The 16789-nt window shown below is 36.9% G+C and overlaps 1 protein-coding gene across 7 annotated transcripts in view; it reads left to right on the forward strand.

The window, feature by feature from the left end:
• Nucleotides 1-16789, forward strand: part of BMPR1B (bone morphogenetic protein receptor type 1B) — a 351002-nt gene that overhangs the window by 250010 nt on the left and 84203 nt on the right. The gene's annotated exons all lie outside the window — the stretch shown is intronic.

Here is a 16789-nt window from a genome sequence, read left to right on the forward strand (position 1 = left end):
GTATGAGATCAAAATACACTTAGAGTTCAGCCTCATGTACTTGTGAATGCATTTTACAGAGCCAGTTTGACAATACTACTTATTTGAGATGTACGCATGATCATTTGTCATGCACTTTTGATTGGCACTCATGAGATGAATGTTTTCATAATCTCAGTGTACTCCATAACACTATTCAGATACTGCATTTTATGGCTTTGCTACATGAAAATGCTTTTAATTTTGGGTATAGATAAGTGTAACTCAAAGGAGTTTTGTGTATTGGTATGAAGGAACAATAGGTAGTTTTGTGTATTGATATGAAGGGACAATGGGTAATTTACCTGATTTGCTACTTTATTTTCCAAAAAAATTGTAATAATCTTGTAGCTTGTAGAACAGACTGGAAAGGCATCAGGGTAACTATTTCTTAAGGCCGTTTCAGGAAGCTCAAAGGCTGATACATGTGATGTGAGATTCTTGTTCCGGTATCCATGCTATAGTACTCCTTGATTGCCTGAGAGTAACTTCATTTTCTTTCAGCATTGTCCTTGAAATATATGAGTACCTAAATTCATTATTGATGTATATCAATAAAAAGCAGAGAGGCCATATGCTAAAGAGCAAATCTTTGAATCATAAATGTTCGGCTTAGAATATACATGAAAATAATGTAGAGCTGTCTTACTTTTCCAAAGAGGAAGTTGAAATTCAGAGACGTTCCTTGCTTTTTTTCTAGGTAACATAGCCTTTGACTCCCTGTCCAGGCCGTGTGTGTGTGTGTGTGTGTGTGTGTGTGTGTGTGTGTGTGTGTGTGTGTCTAATTTATTCTGTAACCTAATGGTTAGGAATCTGAACTCTGGACCCAGAATGACTGGGTTTGACTCTTAACTCTACTGCTTATTAGGTATGTAAACTCAAATGAGGTATCTTATTAGTTTCTCAATTTTTTCAACCATAAAATGAGGATAATAATAATAATACTGATGTTAGGGTTGATTTGATTACAAAATGAGTAAACACAAATAAAGCACTTAGAATGGTGTCTGATGCATAGTATTATCTGCAGGTGCGTTATGACTAATTTCATTATTAATAACATTGATTTATGTATTTATAAGACCTTAAATCCTTATTTAAAGTAAATATGTTTCAAAATGATAATTTGAGACATTTGGAGAGTATGAGGTTCAGGCTAATGAAAATATTTTTAAATTAACTCTATGGAAACCTGAAAACTCTATCTGGAAGGAATATGCACACTGTCGCAGTTGCACCTTCAATGGTACAATGCTCTGCGAAGTCTCCATGGGGGAGAGAACTCTTCCTGCTTGGAGCATGTAGCTAGGTTGGCTTGTGCAGAGGGTGATTCATCAGTCCAGATCTTACCACTGTGTAAATCTTATCTTAAATGTTTTAGTTGAGGAGGCACAGGCTTGGAAGAAAGGAAGCAAGGGTACATCTTGGTAGACATTTTGAACTTTGTGTTTTTTATATTGGCACATTGTGATCGCTTCAGAAATGCATTGTTTAAAACTAGGGATTGTGAAATGGAGGTTTGCCGCCTTGTAAAATTGAAAATGTGGACTGTAATGTGAAAATCTGTAGTGCTCATTTCTACTTGAAATGTATTATTTTAAGGATTGAGATATTTTTACTACCCTGCTTCTTACTCTTCAACACACAGTGCTGAATCACAGACAGTTATAACAAATATAGTATAATGTGCAAATAGTATTAACATATTGTTTTAGTCACTGCCAGTCTTAAGTCCTGCTAAAGGAATTTAGTGAGGCTATAGATGTGATGATAGGTTGATGGACCCCAAACTGATGGAGTCTTGCTGTTAGTTTTCTCGCACGTGGGCAGCAACAGCCTGCCCTTCCTGACAGGGATGGGCCTCGTGTTCTGGCATTTTAAAAAGGTGAGCTTTTTCTGCAGCTTCCTGTTAAATGTGTATGTGAAAATTTCTGCAGTGTTTTACTCACTTAAAATTGTGGTGATTAATTATTATAACAATCAGATTAAGATAAAAATTGGCAAGCACAACTTTTCATCTTCAGTTTAGCACTAATTCTACATCAATAAAAAGTTACAGGGAAACGGGTGAGATAGGAAGTAGGAATGAGATTTTTTAAAGAGAATATGGAATTTATTAGGAATCAGATCTTTTTAAATGGAGGAAAATCCCCAAATCCAATGAAAAAAAAAAAGGTCCCAATCTCTGTGGTTCTTAGAGTTTTCTATAACCCAGATTTTACATCCTACCTCCCTGCCAAGTCATATTCCATAGGTTTCCTATTGCAATATTTGTGCTTGACTTGGTTGATGCTAAATTAAAATTCATAAAAATCATTGTTATTAAATATTTTAAGTAGAATTAAGGCAAATAAGGAATGCAGTAACAGATGGATAACAACATGGCTGTGACTGTGTAGTTTCAAAATAAGAATGGCAATATTGCTGTAGGGCATCCGTTTTTGGTGATATTTTAAGTGAAAAATGATCCGTCGTACCATATGGCAAAATACAGTGAAAATCTGAACTGTTAGACCAACACAGCTGTTAAATGCATAAATGTGGTTCTGTGTTTAAAATATTTTCTACTACAGCTATTATGTGGCACTTTCAACAATTAATCTCGGCCTATTAATTGGCAATAACTGCAAGTTGTGGTGAGCATCACAGATGTAAGAAACATGATCTCTGTGATAATTTACCTACAAGTAAAGTGACTAAACTATAGTTCTCACATTCTGTGTGTGGATTTGGCTGTAGACATTCACATAACTATTCAATACAAACTCTGATTATTTGGTTGTACCTTTTCTGAGAAGTTAGTTATGTTTTTAGTAGTAGTGGAAACCATATAGGTTATCATGTATATGTATGTATGTATGTATAAATATGTGTGCTAGATCATTTTTATTTTTAATTTGAAAGTATGTGGGGGCTTCTGGATGAATAATAGTATAACAAAGATCAGAGGCATTCAAATTAAGAAAATTTGTAAGTCAGCTGAATCTAAAATAACATTTTATAAATATTTTATTGACTTAGAACTGCCAGGAACAAATTTATGAATATGTTTTTCCCTCAATTTTCTAATGCATATTTATTTTTAGAATTCACACAGGTCTTGATCAAATCTTTAAATAAGATAAAGTATTGACAATTATAGGAAAATGCATTAATCAACTAAATTTTCTATCACGTGTTCCCTATGCTACATTTCAGGTCCATATAGACTCTGTGATCTTTTCCCACTTTTTTAAATTAAGTTTAATGGTGGGGGGTGACACTGGGTAACAAAATTATTCAGGTTTCAGGGGCACAATTTTGTAACACATCATCTGTACACTCTCTTGTGTGTTCACCACACCAAGTCAGTGTCTCACCATCACCATTCATCTCCCCTACTCTCCTCCAACCACCCCCCGCAACCCCGGCAGTCAGCACACTGGTGCTGTGTCCATGAGGTCGTTTTCTGTTTTGTTTTGTTTTTCTCTTTATTGGTCAATCCCTCCACCCCCCAGCCTCCCTTACCCCCAGCTGTCAGCCTGCTCTCCCTGTTGGTCTTGATTATTATACTTTTAAAAAATCAGTAAAATAGTTACATTGGCTATCTTAATATATTTTCTGTGACATTTTAGTGTTAAAGTATCTAAGGGTGATTGTGTGACTGTGTGCTCAAAATAACCTAGTTCCTACTTTTAGGCCCTACTATTTTTCTTCCTACACTGGAGATGCTGTGACTTTTGGATTAACTGATTTTTCTGCTTAGATATCATCTCTTTTCACATTCCTTTGATAGTTAGCTTTTCATGTGAAATCACATTATTAGCATTAATATTTTTGTCATAAAGGACAGAAGTGTAAGGAGAAAAGGAAGTTGCATGGAGGTATCAAGACAAGCCCAAGGAAACATAGGTCCCATGGGACCCAGAGGCCCTGAGGACTGGAGCTTCCCTACAACTGTGTCTCTGACGGGCCTCAGGACAATCCCATCTTCTTTTCTGTGTGTGTTGCTTCCCTTATTTCTCTTTAAAATTCTTTAATGGATGCTGTTTGCATTGAAGATAAAATCCAGCTCTTTCTATGGTCCCCAACTCCCTTTGCAGGTCTTCTCACTACTCATCACTCACCGACCACATTGGCTTTTTGCTGTCTGGAATGATCCAAACCTTTTATCTCTCGGGTGTCACACACACTACCTCCACAACATCAAAGTTTTTTACTTATCCACTTTGCCTATCCATTTAAATGTCAGGTGAAAGTTTTTCCTACCAATTTAAATTAAATGAGATACCTTACGTTATCTTCATTGTTAGTCATATTTTTCCTCTATAGGACATGTCATGGTTTATCATTATACATGCCATTCTCCTACTGGAAGCAGGAGGAGGACACTGTCTGTTTTATTTGCTGCCATATCCCTAGTGTACACAGTGCTTGCTGCACAGAGGAGTCTGTCTCCCTGGATATACTCATTGCTATGCATGTGACCCAAAACAGTGCCTGTGTTCCCTGATTTCCCAAGACATTTTTGAGCTTGACTTTCTAGAGTTAACTGTTAAATGTTTCATTGTCTCTTATTTTGACTTTTTTGGAGATAGAATTTGATAGGCTGCTAACCCTTAAAGTAATCAGATGTAATCCCACTGGGATGCGTAGCCCCTCAATACTGAGATGGAAAGAACAGAGACACTGTGCTCAAGGGACGCTTTTCTGGAAGAGGTTCTGGATTGGGCTGACAATCAGAAATTTCTGAGACAGCTGCTGCTGTCATTCATCATAGAAGGATGAAGAATTCCAGGACTCCTTTGTTTACAGTGAATTCCTATTGCCTGCTAAGTGACTTGTTTATTAGCTATATGCTTAGAAAATTATAAAAAACACTTTAATACTTTTACATATTCTTTGCTATCCAGGAAATGTTACTAAAAATAATAATAATGCATTTCTGTAGTTTTTACATAATTATTTTAATAGTAATTGTGAAGGAGTATGAAATTACAGAAATTCAAGATATTAAGGTAGTGTCAAAAATAATATATGAAACAAGGTGTTCAATTACTTGGCAGACTTTAGTTCTGTCTGATTATTACATATACTTTTTACTCCTTTATTAAACCAGTAGTTGCAAACCTTATGTCTCACAAAGAACAACTCATAACTTTTGCATTAGGAAACTTAACAGGCCACAGGTTTGAGACTAGCTGTATACATCTTTCATTTGATCAGATACTGGGAAGTTAATATCTGAAACTATGCTTTTGACCTCTTTTGGAGTCCAGAGTAAAATTAATGTACATGTCTAACTTAGGTCTTAAAAAAACCTCATGAATATGTGCAAAAAATGGCTTTGAAGTTCATCATTTTTTACTGCCTGACTGTCCTGTGGTACATAGTGTTCCCAGCTTCATCTCAGTATCTTCGCAATTTTATGGGAATTTTACATGTAAAGAAATAGTGACTTAATGTCACTTTTGCCTCAGTTGTGGAAATTCTGTGTTGTGGGAACTGTACTGATGTGCTATCAGCCAACTGTGAGACAATTTAATGTGGCAAAGCATCTTAAAACTTTTCTGGCCATTTGTGTTTTCTTTCAAATGTAAGCTATGCCAAGGCCAATAGCATACAGCACCAGAAAATCTGAGGCTGGGTTTGTTTTTGCAAACTCTGCATGAAATTATCTTTCTGTTACTGTGTTTGTAGGAATATTTGTGTTCAAACTATGCCTTTGCTAAAGTATTTTGCTTTATTTTGGTTTCCCTTTAAAAGGGAAACCAAGACAATTCTTTTAAAATCTGAAAAAAATAATCTGCCAATTATAATTGTATATAATTTTAACGATTATGCACTTTTCAAGGGCTAAATTTCAACTGAATATTTTAATTGGTTCAAGTTAATATACTTAATTGAGTATTTTTTCAAAATGTGTTATAAAATCTTTTGTTGTTCCTTTTTTATTTTCAAACGTTAGTGTTATAGAAAGATATGTTCTATTTCCCCATGAACCCTCAGCTGTTTGAGTGAGAGAATGTGCGGCGGCTGTTCGGAGGAGTGTCTGAGTGATCCCGGGCTCACCTTAGGCTCTGGGATCAGCCAGGTGATTGAAGACTGTGCAGTGACCTGGAAAACAACACTTGAGGGGAGTTGTATCTGGGCACAGTCACAGAAGGGTAGATACTGCTTAATTGAGGTTCCTAAACAAATTGCCTTTTTACTTCCACACTTTCCTGTACATATTATACATAGCCATACACATATGTTTCTTATATGTATGTTTCCACAGAATTATTACAGCTTATTGAAATCAAGGAATATCACTAAATATTTCCTACTTAATTTCCTAGGCCCTGATTGAAAACTTGTTCAAATTGGGGGATGGGTATAAAGGAAAACACCCCTCATGCTATAAATCATGTGACTTCACAGACATACGGCATTTTTGTCAATGGAAATTTCTGGAGATTTGTTTTTGGCCTGGATGTTCTGAATGTACACCAAACCATTTATTTACAACAAGCATTCTAGTAGCTGCTATGAATATTATTAATCTACCCTACTTAACCTCTTATAGTGAAAAACACAATTTTCTGTTTTTTTGTTAAACAGACTTAATGACAAACATCTTGCAAATTTGATTTTTATACATTTCATCTCTTTCTTATGCTCAATTTAATCTATCAAAGCCACACATTGTAGAAGACATCTGGTATTGAGCTTAAGCAGCTGGGTTTCATTTGTAAAGGTTTTGAGCAAATTTTGGTGCTTGCCAACAGTAATATACCAGTTGGCCAATATGTTTTGTTTGTGGCAGCTTGGTGCAGTGCGGCAGAGGAGACCTGGATGCAGGGTCAGGCGACGTGAGGGCTCCTGCTGTTGTTGCAGTGGGCGCTGACTGCTGGTTGGCAGCACTGGCTGTGGAAAAGGGAGCAACCTGTGAGAGTGTGCTGTTGTTATTCATCCATCTGAGAAACAAGGAGTCTGCAGTTTTCCTCCCGTCATGGTTCAATGTATTTCCTACATCAGCATCACTGTAGGTCATTTTAAGGATGCGTTTCTCTTTACCCTACCCCAAATCTGCTAAACCAGATATTTGGGAGCTAAGCCCAGAAAGGTGTAATTGATTAAGATACCTCCCTCAAGGGATTTGATTCACCGTAGATTAAAGTTAAAACATTCCAGTTGATTCTTTACCTTCAGAGAGAACCTCTCCCCTTCCCCTTGGCCCCCTGCTTCTCTGACCAAGATAAAAACCTATTTCATTAAAATGTATTTAAAAGAAATAGTCAGGAATTGGTTTCAAGAGTAACTCACCCATATATCCAATTTAGATATTCTTTCATAAAATATTACATTAGTATGGCCTATTGTTTAATAAAACAGTTGTACTAGGACTATTAGTGTATTGCCCCTAATTGATGAAGAAAGGATAGTAATTCTTAATTAACTTGGAACAATCCAAGTATGAACTAAAGGATTTCTGGAAGAGTGAACCAGAAACGAGAATCCCAAATTTCCTCTCTTCCTAAGATATATTAAATAATCTATGTCTCCAAATAGTCACTGGACACCTGATAGGCTCCTGGGAAATTTTTGAGAGCTTGGCTCTGTGATACCTTTAGAAAGCACCGTATTGTTGTTTAGATGCTCTTCAGCCCTATGCACCCTTCCCCAGCTATATTCCAAGTGCTATTCCCAATGAGCAGTTTGTCTTTGTGGCCGTATATGCCATTTTAGGGACTTCTAGAAATAAACCAAGTTATAACTCTCTGCTTCTGCTGGACATGCCCTATGCCAGAATTCTTCCTATCCTAGATTAGTATTTCTGGTTTTGCTGGTTCGGAGTCCAGAATTGAGTTTTCCAGGTAAACATTGTGTGTTCCAGGGCTACATGGAAACGCATGCAGAGACTGTGTGGCTTCTGTGAGGATCATCTCTTTGGAAGCTAATATGTAGTGACCGTCTGTGGTTAAAATGTCGTTAAGTGGAAATGTACTTTTTACCTTATCTCACTTTGGAAATTAGCACTCAAGATAGTGACTTTGGAAAACTCCTGCATTCCCTTGGGGGCTTGATTTAAAATAAACACACGCACACACACACACTCTCTTAATGTAGGCAGGCAACACCCCGGAAAATATAACATTAAAAGAGGGTCAGAGGAGCGGCAACATAAACGCTTGGAATTGTCTTGTTCCGTGATCCGTGTCATACATGGGCTACATCTGCAGCTTTTTAAAGTTCTGGAGGAAGCTCAGCAATGCAGCTGTCTCTAATGTACTGTGAACCATGAAAAGGAATTTCTTTCAAGTAAAAACGGAAGTAGTTTGTGTGTGGGATGATGGAGCTGGAGGTTTCTTTCAACAGAAAATAAAGTGCTATTATATAAACAAACATCTACACAACCTAAAGTAAACCCAGTTGAAATACATGCTACAGGCACCCGCACTCTGATTTAAAAGACTGAGTTAATTTTAATGATCTATTTGTGTTTCCTCATTTTCACAATAAGGAAAATGATGCATACAGTTGTTAGGTGACTTCCTGAAGTCTCACTATTACTTGTAGAACCAGAACCAGAACTTGGGATTCTAGAGTTTTTGTTCTTAGATGAATGACATTTAAATTTGACTTCAGAATTGCTGTCAAAACAAAGTATTTGCCACATGAACATTTTATTTAAGAGACAGATTATAAGAACACACACCTTCACCACCGCAAATACATAATTCACTGTATGAATAAAGCTCAGAGCTGATAATGCCTGCTTTGATTTTCTTATTTATTCTAATATATACTAGTTTGTAGAATGTACTCTATATTTAACCACATTTAGGTTGTTGTAATTTAGTTCTCAAGGGAATGCAATTTATACACTTTTTTTTTCTGAGCCATTATCTTAGCATCTGAGGTGAGTAGAAGACAAAGTTAGGAACACATCTGTTTTCTGGGAAAAACTGTTTGCATTCTGCATTGAAGAGTGGAGCATACTTTCCTTTTTCCTCTTCCTAAGATTCTTGCAGATGTTAAGTTAAAGTGACCATTTGCAAAATATCCTGAGTTGCTATGACTGCAAATAAGAAATGTGATCTGCAGCTTTATACGTTGAGAGTGAAGGCTAACACCTCTACAGATTTATTTCTCAATGCTAAAATTACATGGTTTTTGTTCCTTTCCATTGTAGGATATCACTTATACTGAGATCCTTTAGATTTATACATTGGATTTTACGGTGTGGGGGGCATTTGCTGTAGAAGGTCTTAGAATAATTGATGGACTGTCTTTACCAGGTAAAATTTTTGTACTGTTGATCTTAATTTTTCTGCCTCTTCTTTGACTATTTCTTTAGTAACTTTGAGTCCAGACGATGGTTTTTGCGAACTGAATGAGAATACCTGATCTTTTGTTCTGTGACTTTGCTTCGGTTCTTGTGTTTGCTACTTAAAGGATGTTAAGATCTGTTAAGATTTCAAGTCATCTCTTTGTACCCGCATGATACTTGAGCAAAATTACCTCCTAAAAGTTCTTTAACATTTTACTTCTCGTTCTAGAGTCTTTGTTTATTATTCCTATGGCTTTTAGTGTATCATTACCTTATCATCTACAAAATAATTGAAAAGGTCTAGGGGTAAAAAAAGTATCATTCTTATAGTTACAGGTAGTTCCTATAACTCCTAATCATCTCATAGACAGTAACTGGAATATTTCATTTGTGATTTTATAATTCACAAATCCAAGGATACAAATGTCAGGATTCTTATCTTTTAATTTGTGAATGTCTTCATTTGTAGATGTTAAGCACAGAACAAGGTAGGGAAACCTCGTCTTCTTGATATAAAAACATATTATGGTTTTACAATTTTATAACTATAATAATTACAATAGTGTGGTTATGACCAAAGGTAGAGATAGAACAATGGAACATAGTAGAGAGTCATACACACACACACACACACACACACACACACACACACACAATACATGTCAAAGGGGACACTGGAGGTCATTGGGGACAGTAGACTATTTGAAAGACTCACCTCATACCATGTATCAAAATCAGCTCCAAGCATATCAGAAAGCTAAATGCAAAATCCAAAAATTGAAAATGTCAAGAAGTAATAATAGCTGATATTCCAAGTAGTAAACACTTCATGTACTTGAACTCATTCGAGTTCCACACATCATGAGATAGGTGCTTTTATTATTGCCACTGTTTAAATGAGGAAACAGGTTCAGAAAGGTTAAATAGTTTGTTTCAGGTTACATAGTTAATCCATGGGAGAGTCTAGATCCAAATCAAGATAGCTGGTTCTTGTGTCCATTCTGTTAGTGTCTAGTGTTGATACAATGCAACAGCTTTTAGAGGAGAAAATTTATATAACTCAAAGTTTAAAAAGATGTAGAAAACTCAAAGCAAAAAATATTTTGGAATTTCTTAATAACAAAATTCATACTAGTTCAACTAAGTAAATCACCAATAGGCAAAGAACAATCTGGACACCTGGAAAGCATATTGTAAGACATGTAACTGAGAAATATTAATTATTAGTTGCATGTAAAGAATGTCTTCAAAAACAAAAATATACAAAAACAGTGGCAGAAGACATGAACAGGCCATTTGCAGAGAGAAATATGGAAATATAGGGAGAAAAGCTAAATAGAGAAATACAAGTTAAAAATAATATAAACTACAGAGCTTTAGCCAACAGGCTGGCAAAATAATTAGCAGTCTGACATTATCAAGATTTGGCAAGGATGTGCAAAAATGAGAACCCTTAATGACTGTTAGCTGGAACATAAATTGTTTCAACCATGTTGAAGAGTGATATATCATTTATAAATTAGATAGTAATCATATGGAAATATTTATAAGGTTAAGCAATAGTTTCTTATATATGATACTAAAAGCACAAGCAACAATAAAAATAAAATGGGTTTCATCAATTAAAAAAATAAACTTTTATGCTTCAGGTACATCAACAAAAAAGTGAAAAAAGGCCCCATAGAGTAAGAAAATACACTTGCAAAAAATATATTTGATAACAAACATGAATGCAGATTGCATAAAGAACTCAAAATCAACAGTAATAAGACAAATAGTGCCATTTTAAATGGTGTTATTCATGGGAGTGATAAATAGCACATTTAGGATAATACAGAGAAGGGGCTGGTACTCATTTAGCTTTATTGTATAATTTGTTATTACTAATGAGAAAAAGTCTGTTCAGATTTTTAAAAAATGGGCAAGGATCTGGAAAGATATTTCTCCAGACAATATACACAAATAGCCAATAATCATAGGAAAGGATGTTTAACATCATTAGCTATTATCAGTGAAAATCAAAGCAAGACTCTAAAGAGACAGCACGTCACCCATGGGGGTGGCTGCAGTACCTCCTATCGGCAAGAATGGAGGAGCTGGAACCCTCGTACTCTACTTCAGGAACATAAAATGGTGCGGTCGTTTTGGCACATAGTCTGGCAGTTCCTCAAAATGTTAAATATTAAGTTACTGTGTGACCCATAAGTGTTACTTCTATGTATATACCCAAGAGAAATAACAACCTAATGTCCACAAAAAATTTGTACACAACTGTACAGAGCAGCACATCATCCTAATAGCCAAAAAGTAAACCAACCCAAAGGTCCAAATGTATGGATGAACAAAATGTTGTATATTTGTATAATGAATATTATTCAGTAGTAAAGAAGAAAGAAGTACCGATACATGCTATAATATGAATAAACTTTGACTTTACTTTTCACCATCCAAGCCAGCTTCTTTCACTGGCTTGGACAGTGAAAGAAGCCAGAGGCAAATATCATACTTTGTATTATTCTGTTTTTATGAAAAATCCAGAATAGGTAAAACTGTACTGTCAGAAAGTGGATAAGTTGCTCTGGGTTACCTGGGGTGAGGCATGCCAGGGGCAAAAATGGGGATTGATTGCTAAGGGGTATGGTGCTTGTTTTGGGGGGTGAAAAAAGTGTTGTAAAATTGGACTGTGATGTGGCTGTGCAACCCTGCATACATACTAAAAAGCATTGCATTGAACATGTTACATTGTTGGATTTTATGGCATGTGAATTATATTTCCATAAAGCTCCTGAAATATTCACAGGAGTGATAAATAGCACATTTAGTATAGTGGGCAGAAGGGGCTGTACTCACTTGACTTTGTCCTATAATATTTTTTTATTCATAATGATAAAAAATCTGTTAAGATTTTATAAAAGTGAGTTGTGAGAACCCAGTATGCTCAAAATTTTGTATAATTGTAGGAATTTATATAATTAAATGGATAACCAGAAACAAAATTAAATACATATTCACTCCCCCTTTTAGTTAGAAAACATTATGGGTTTTTCTTTTCCCCTAATAATTAAAACCTTTGGTTCCAGGAAATATTCTCTACAAATGAAATACTAAGTTAGGGCTGCTTCATTGCCTGTCTTTTGCTTTTTCTGACATCAATTATAATAAAACAGGGTCTGGCACAAATGGTGCCCCTTTATTATTACATAAAAATCTTTTATTACAAATCATAAGCATGTGATTCTGTAACATAACCATATCACACTCAAGCCCAGCACATGGCTCACACATTTTAGGTGAGATGTTCACACTGTCGTCCGTTCACATCCCCTACCCACCACACTCCATGGTGTTACTTCTGCTGGACCCTGTATTTTATCTCTGAAATCTGAATTTTAGTGAGGCAGTTTTATTTGCCATTTTATTAGTTGGTTTATGAGAAAAATTCTTTGTGATTAAGAGTCAACATTAGTTCTGGTTAAAATCAGATAATTGTTCCTTTGCTATAAACTTAGCAGAGTAGCCTACCTGCAATCCTGCCTGCTCAATTAAAAGGAAAATATATCTTCTGGGGACAGCTGCTATTCATAATTCTTAGTCCAGACCTTGTGGGCATCTGTTAGTTTGCCAATGGACCTTTATCATGAATTCTCCCTACACATATTAAGATCGTCTTGGGGATGGAGAGCGTGCCTGTAGGCCAGAGGGCTCATTCCTGAATCAGAGGTGCCCATTACTTTCCTACTTTCTAATGTAGCAGAAATGCCTTTCCTGTCACGGGGTAGAGTGGTTGGGGAAAATGCCCACAAAGTCATAACAAAACCATTTGTTTTCCAGAGTATCGTCTCATGCTTCTCCCTCTCAGGGCCTTGGCCATCGCTGGGGTGAGAAAATGACCTCAGGGCTTGACGTGTGTACATCAGAGTGTCAATAACAAGCAATGCTAAAGCTGAGTCAAGGTAAATCGGACTACAGTTGTGGCAGCATTCAAATACAGTTGAAATAAAGTTGCCCTGCATAGTCCAGGTTAAGTAAAAGTTCCTTAAACCCTAGAGTCTATAAGCATAAGAGCATCTCGAATAGTTCAGACAAAACGGAAGGATAGGAAATGTGCAGAGCCAGACATCTGTGTGGGAGAGTGGAAGTTGGGTCACAAATGGTAGACGGTGACTAGCTAGTGGCTTTCAAATTGTGGTCCCTGTGTCAGCATTACATGGGAACCTGCTGGGAATATAAACTCTTGGGTCCCAACCCAGATGTTCTAATCAGAAACCTCAGGGGATGGCTCCAGAAATCTGCGTTTTGACAAGCCATCCAGGTGATACTCACTTGCAGCTAAAGTTTGAGAACCACTGGACTAAATTATGTTGCTTTTTCAATGGCAGCTGAGTAAGCATGAACTTTATCCCATGGGTAATGGAAATTAATGAAAGATTTGTGAGCAGAGTTATGGAACGATTAGTGTTTTAGATAGCGGAGTCTTTTGCATTTTTTTCTAGTAAAGACATTTTAGTTTAGGAAAATATTAAAATGCCACAATATCTTATGATCTGATTTAATCCATACATTTCGGAAGGATGTATTAGTTTTTAGTTTCTTATAATTAAATCGGAGAGTTTTTAAATGACTTAATAGAACTTTGGAAGTTTCCAAATTAATTGATTTTTTCGCTATAAATTATAGTGATGTTTTGTTTTGTGTGCCATTTAACTCTGTAAACTTTAAACCTTTTGTAGAATTTATGGGATCTAGGTGTACTCTTAAATCCTAAAATATTGTCCGAATCCTTTTAGAAAAATGGCTGAGGGCATTGCACAGGTCACTTTGCTGTGAAATTTTTCCCAAGTATGTTTTGCATTTTAAATGTTTTCATTTTTCTTCTTAATCTTGTTATGTATCAGTAACACATGATGTGTTGGCATCTTCTGGAATAACACACTTGTTCCAAGGGAAAAGGACTAGGTTCAGAAAATCTAGCCAGCCAAGAAGTTTATCTGACAGAAACCTATATTGAGTCTAACACTAATGAGCTCACATTTTCCATCAGAATTAAAATGAAGTGGATCCAGGAACGCACTAGGAGAAGTTTGCCGGTCTCAGCCCCGGGAGAATTGTGTTCACTAACTGTGTCACGTAGCCCTGTAGATAACAGACAACACGTTGGAAAAGAGCTTTCACCTAGAAGTCTGAGAGGGGGCTGACTACACAAAATCTGATTATATTCTCACTCTCTTTAAGAGTCATGTAAGGTTTAAGATTCACTAGAAGGACTTTGTTTTATTACCTGATGGTCTTATTTTTATGTTTAAAAGTTGGTATTAAAATACAGTAGGCATATTTACTCTTTCCTGACTCAATCACACAAAATATCCCAGAGCACATCAGACTTAGATCTTGTCCAAGAATTAACTGAATTCTGGGGAAAGGCAGCACCTTTTCTCATGAGAATCAGAATTGAATTTTAATTATTGCTCCATTATTATTTATATGACTTTGGATGTAACCTTTGATGTCTCAGAGGATGAGGTGATTTAATAAAATGTTGGAATAGTTCATGTTGAAAGTTGGGTTGAGGCATGAATATTATATTTTTAAAATAAACATAAAATGACTTGAAGAAACCTTTATTTATTCCTTCATTTACCAAACGTTTATTATAGACCTACTATCTCCTAATGTTACAGTATGCTCTATGGGTTCAAGGAGAATGTTCCCTGCTCGCATTCTGAAGTGGAGGCAGACAGATAAAAGGAATGCATTGGGGGCAGATAATAACTGACCTAAAAGGAGGTATCATCAGAGTTGGCAACTGCAGTGGGTAAGGAGTCATCTGTGCAAAGGAAGGAAGTAAACAAGCTCCAGACAGAGGAACCAACATGAGCAAAAGCCCAGAGAGATCTGAGAGAGCATGGTGTGGCTGAGGACTGCAGAGTTTAGTGTGAGCGCAGAGCTGGAGGTGAGGGGTGGTGAGTGGCTAACTTAAGGTTGTAGGCAGGGGTCAGGAGATGAAGGCAGAAAGAGACACATACTTTTTCCAGTGGTTTGCATAGATCCATGACTCACTTTTAAGGAGGAAGTAACATAATTCTATTTCTCACTCTCGTTCCTTTCAGTTAATGGCATTTCCATCATTTTAATTGATTAGGACAAAACTCCTTAGCTGTTCTTTATCTGTTACATAGTACACATAGTCTATTAGAAAAATTGTTTCAGCACTCGCTATATTGGTCACCCACGTGCACCACTTCAGAATCCTCTTGGAACTACCCCTTCCTGCCACCAATGCTGCAGCAACCAGTTCCACAAAGGAAGTTTCACTGCTTTGTGAACGTGGAACTGGACTCTGTCCTACCTCTAGGCCTTCTGCCCTGCAGCCTCTTTGATGCAGCCAGTGGGACAGGACTCTGGCAGGAACCACTCTCTCCTTGTGCACATCGTGCAAGGAAGGAGCAAATAACCGCCAGGGGCCAGACATACCCGTGGGATGTAGGAGCTGAGGGATAACCCCTTCTTTTTCCCCAGGATAGATATCCCCAGACAGATGCCAAGTGCCTCTAGTGGATGGGTACTAGATAACTCAACCTGAATTGCCTTTTTTTTCTTCTCTGTTTCTCTTCCCTGGTCATGTACTCTTCCTTCCTGGGATGGCATTCTCAAATAAACTACTTTTGTTTATGCAGTTGCCTTAGGCCCTACTTTCCTGGGAAACTAAGGTGATAGCAGTAGCTTCAAAATATATCTTGAAACTGACTATGTCTCATCGCCACCACTACTACCACCCAAGTCCTAACTATAATCAGTGCTTGCCTTATTGACTCTCTGCTGTTGTTTTTGCCTTCTATTGTCTGTTCTCGGCACAGCAGCGAGAGTAAAAGTACCAGCGAGGCCCTCTAGGATCTGTCCCCTTTCTTCTCCAACCTCCTTTTGTCTTTCTGGACAGAGTGGCATCTATGGCTCCTTAAGGACACCAGGCACACTTCTGCCTCAGGGCTCTCGCTCTTTCTTCAGAACACTTCCATCCCATAGCTCTCTCATCACCTTCTCTCAAGAATGACTTCTACAGTGACGAAATTCTAGCCATCCTCTTTAAAACAAAAACCATTTCCAATATATTCTATTTCCCTTCCCTGCTTTATTTCTCCAAATAGCACTTATCACAATTAACATATTTTCATGGTTTTTGCTTACATCTATTTCTCTGCAATTACCACAACCTTTGTCAGGCAAGGAAATGTGTTTTGTTTTGTTTTTTTCCCCAGTGCTACATTCTTGGGCTTTGAATGGAGCCTGGTATCTGGTGGGTGCCAAGTAAATGATTGCCCAGTTAAACAAGCGAATGAATATATATTTTAGAGAATTGTTATTCTAGTTGTGTTGTGAAGTTGGTTACAGAAAGGTAGGGCTGGGGAGCAGGGATCAGCAGTCTGTTGCAGGCAACCAAGTAAGAAATGACGAGGGCCACATTTAGCATCCTTTTAACAG

The sequence above is a fragment of the Phyllostomus hastatus genome, unplaced genomic scaffold (assembly GCF_019186645.2).
Source record: "Phyllostomus hastatus isolate PE091 unplaced genomic scaffold, TTU_PhHast_1.1 phas_scaffold_39, whole genome shotgun sequence".
In the NCBI taxonomy this organism is placed as follows: Eukaryota; Metazoa; Chordata; class Mammalia; order Chiroptera; family Phyllostomidae; genus Phyllostomus; species Phyllostomus hastatus.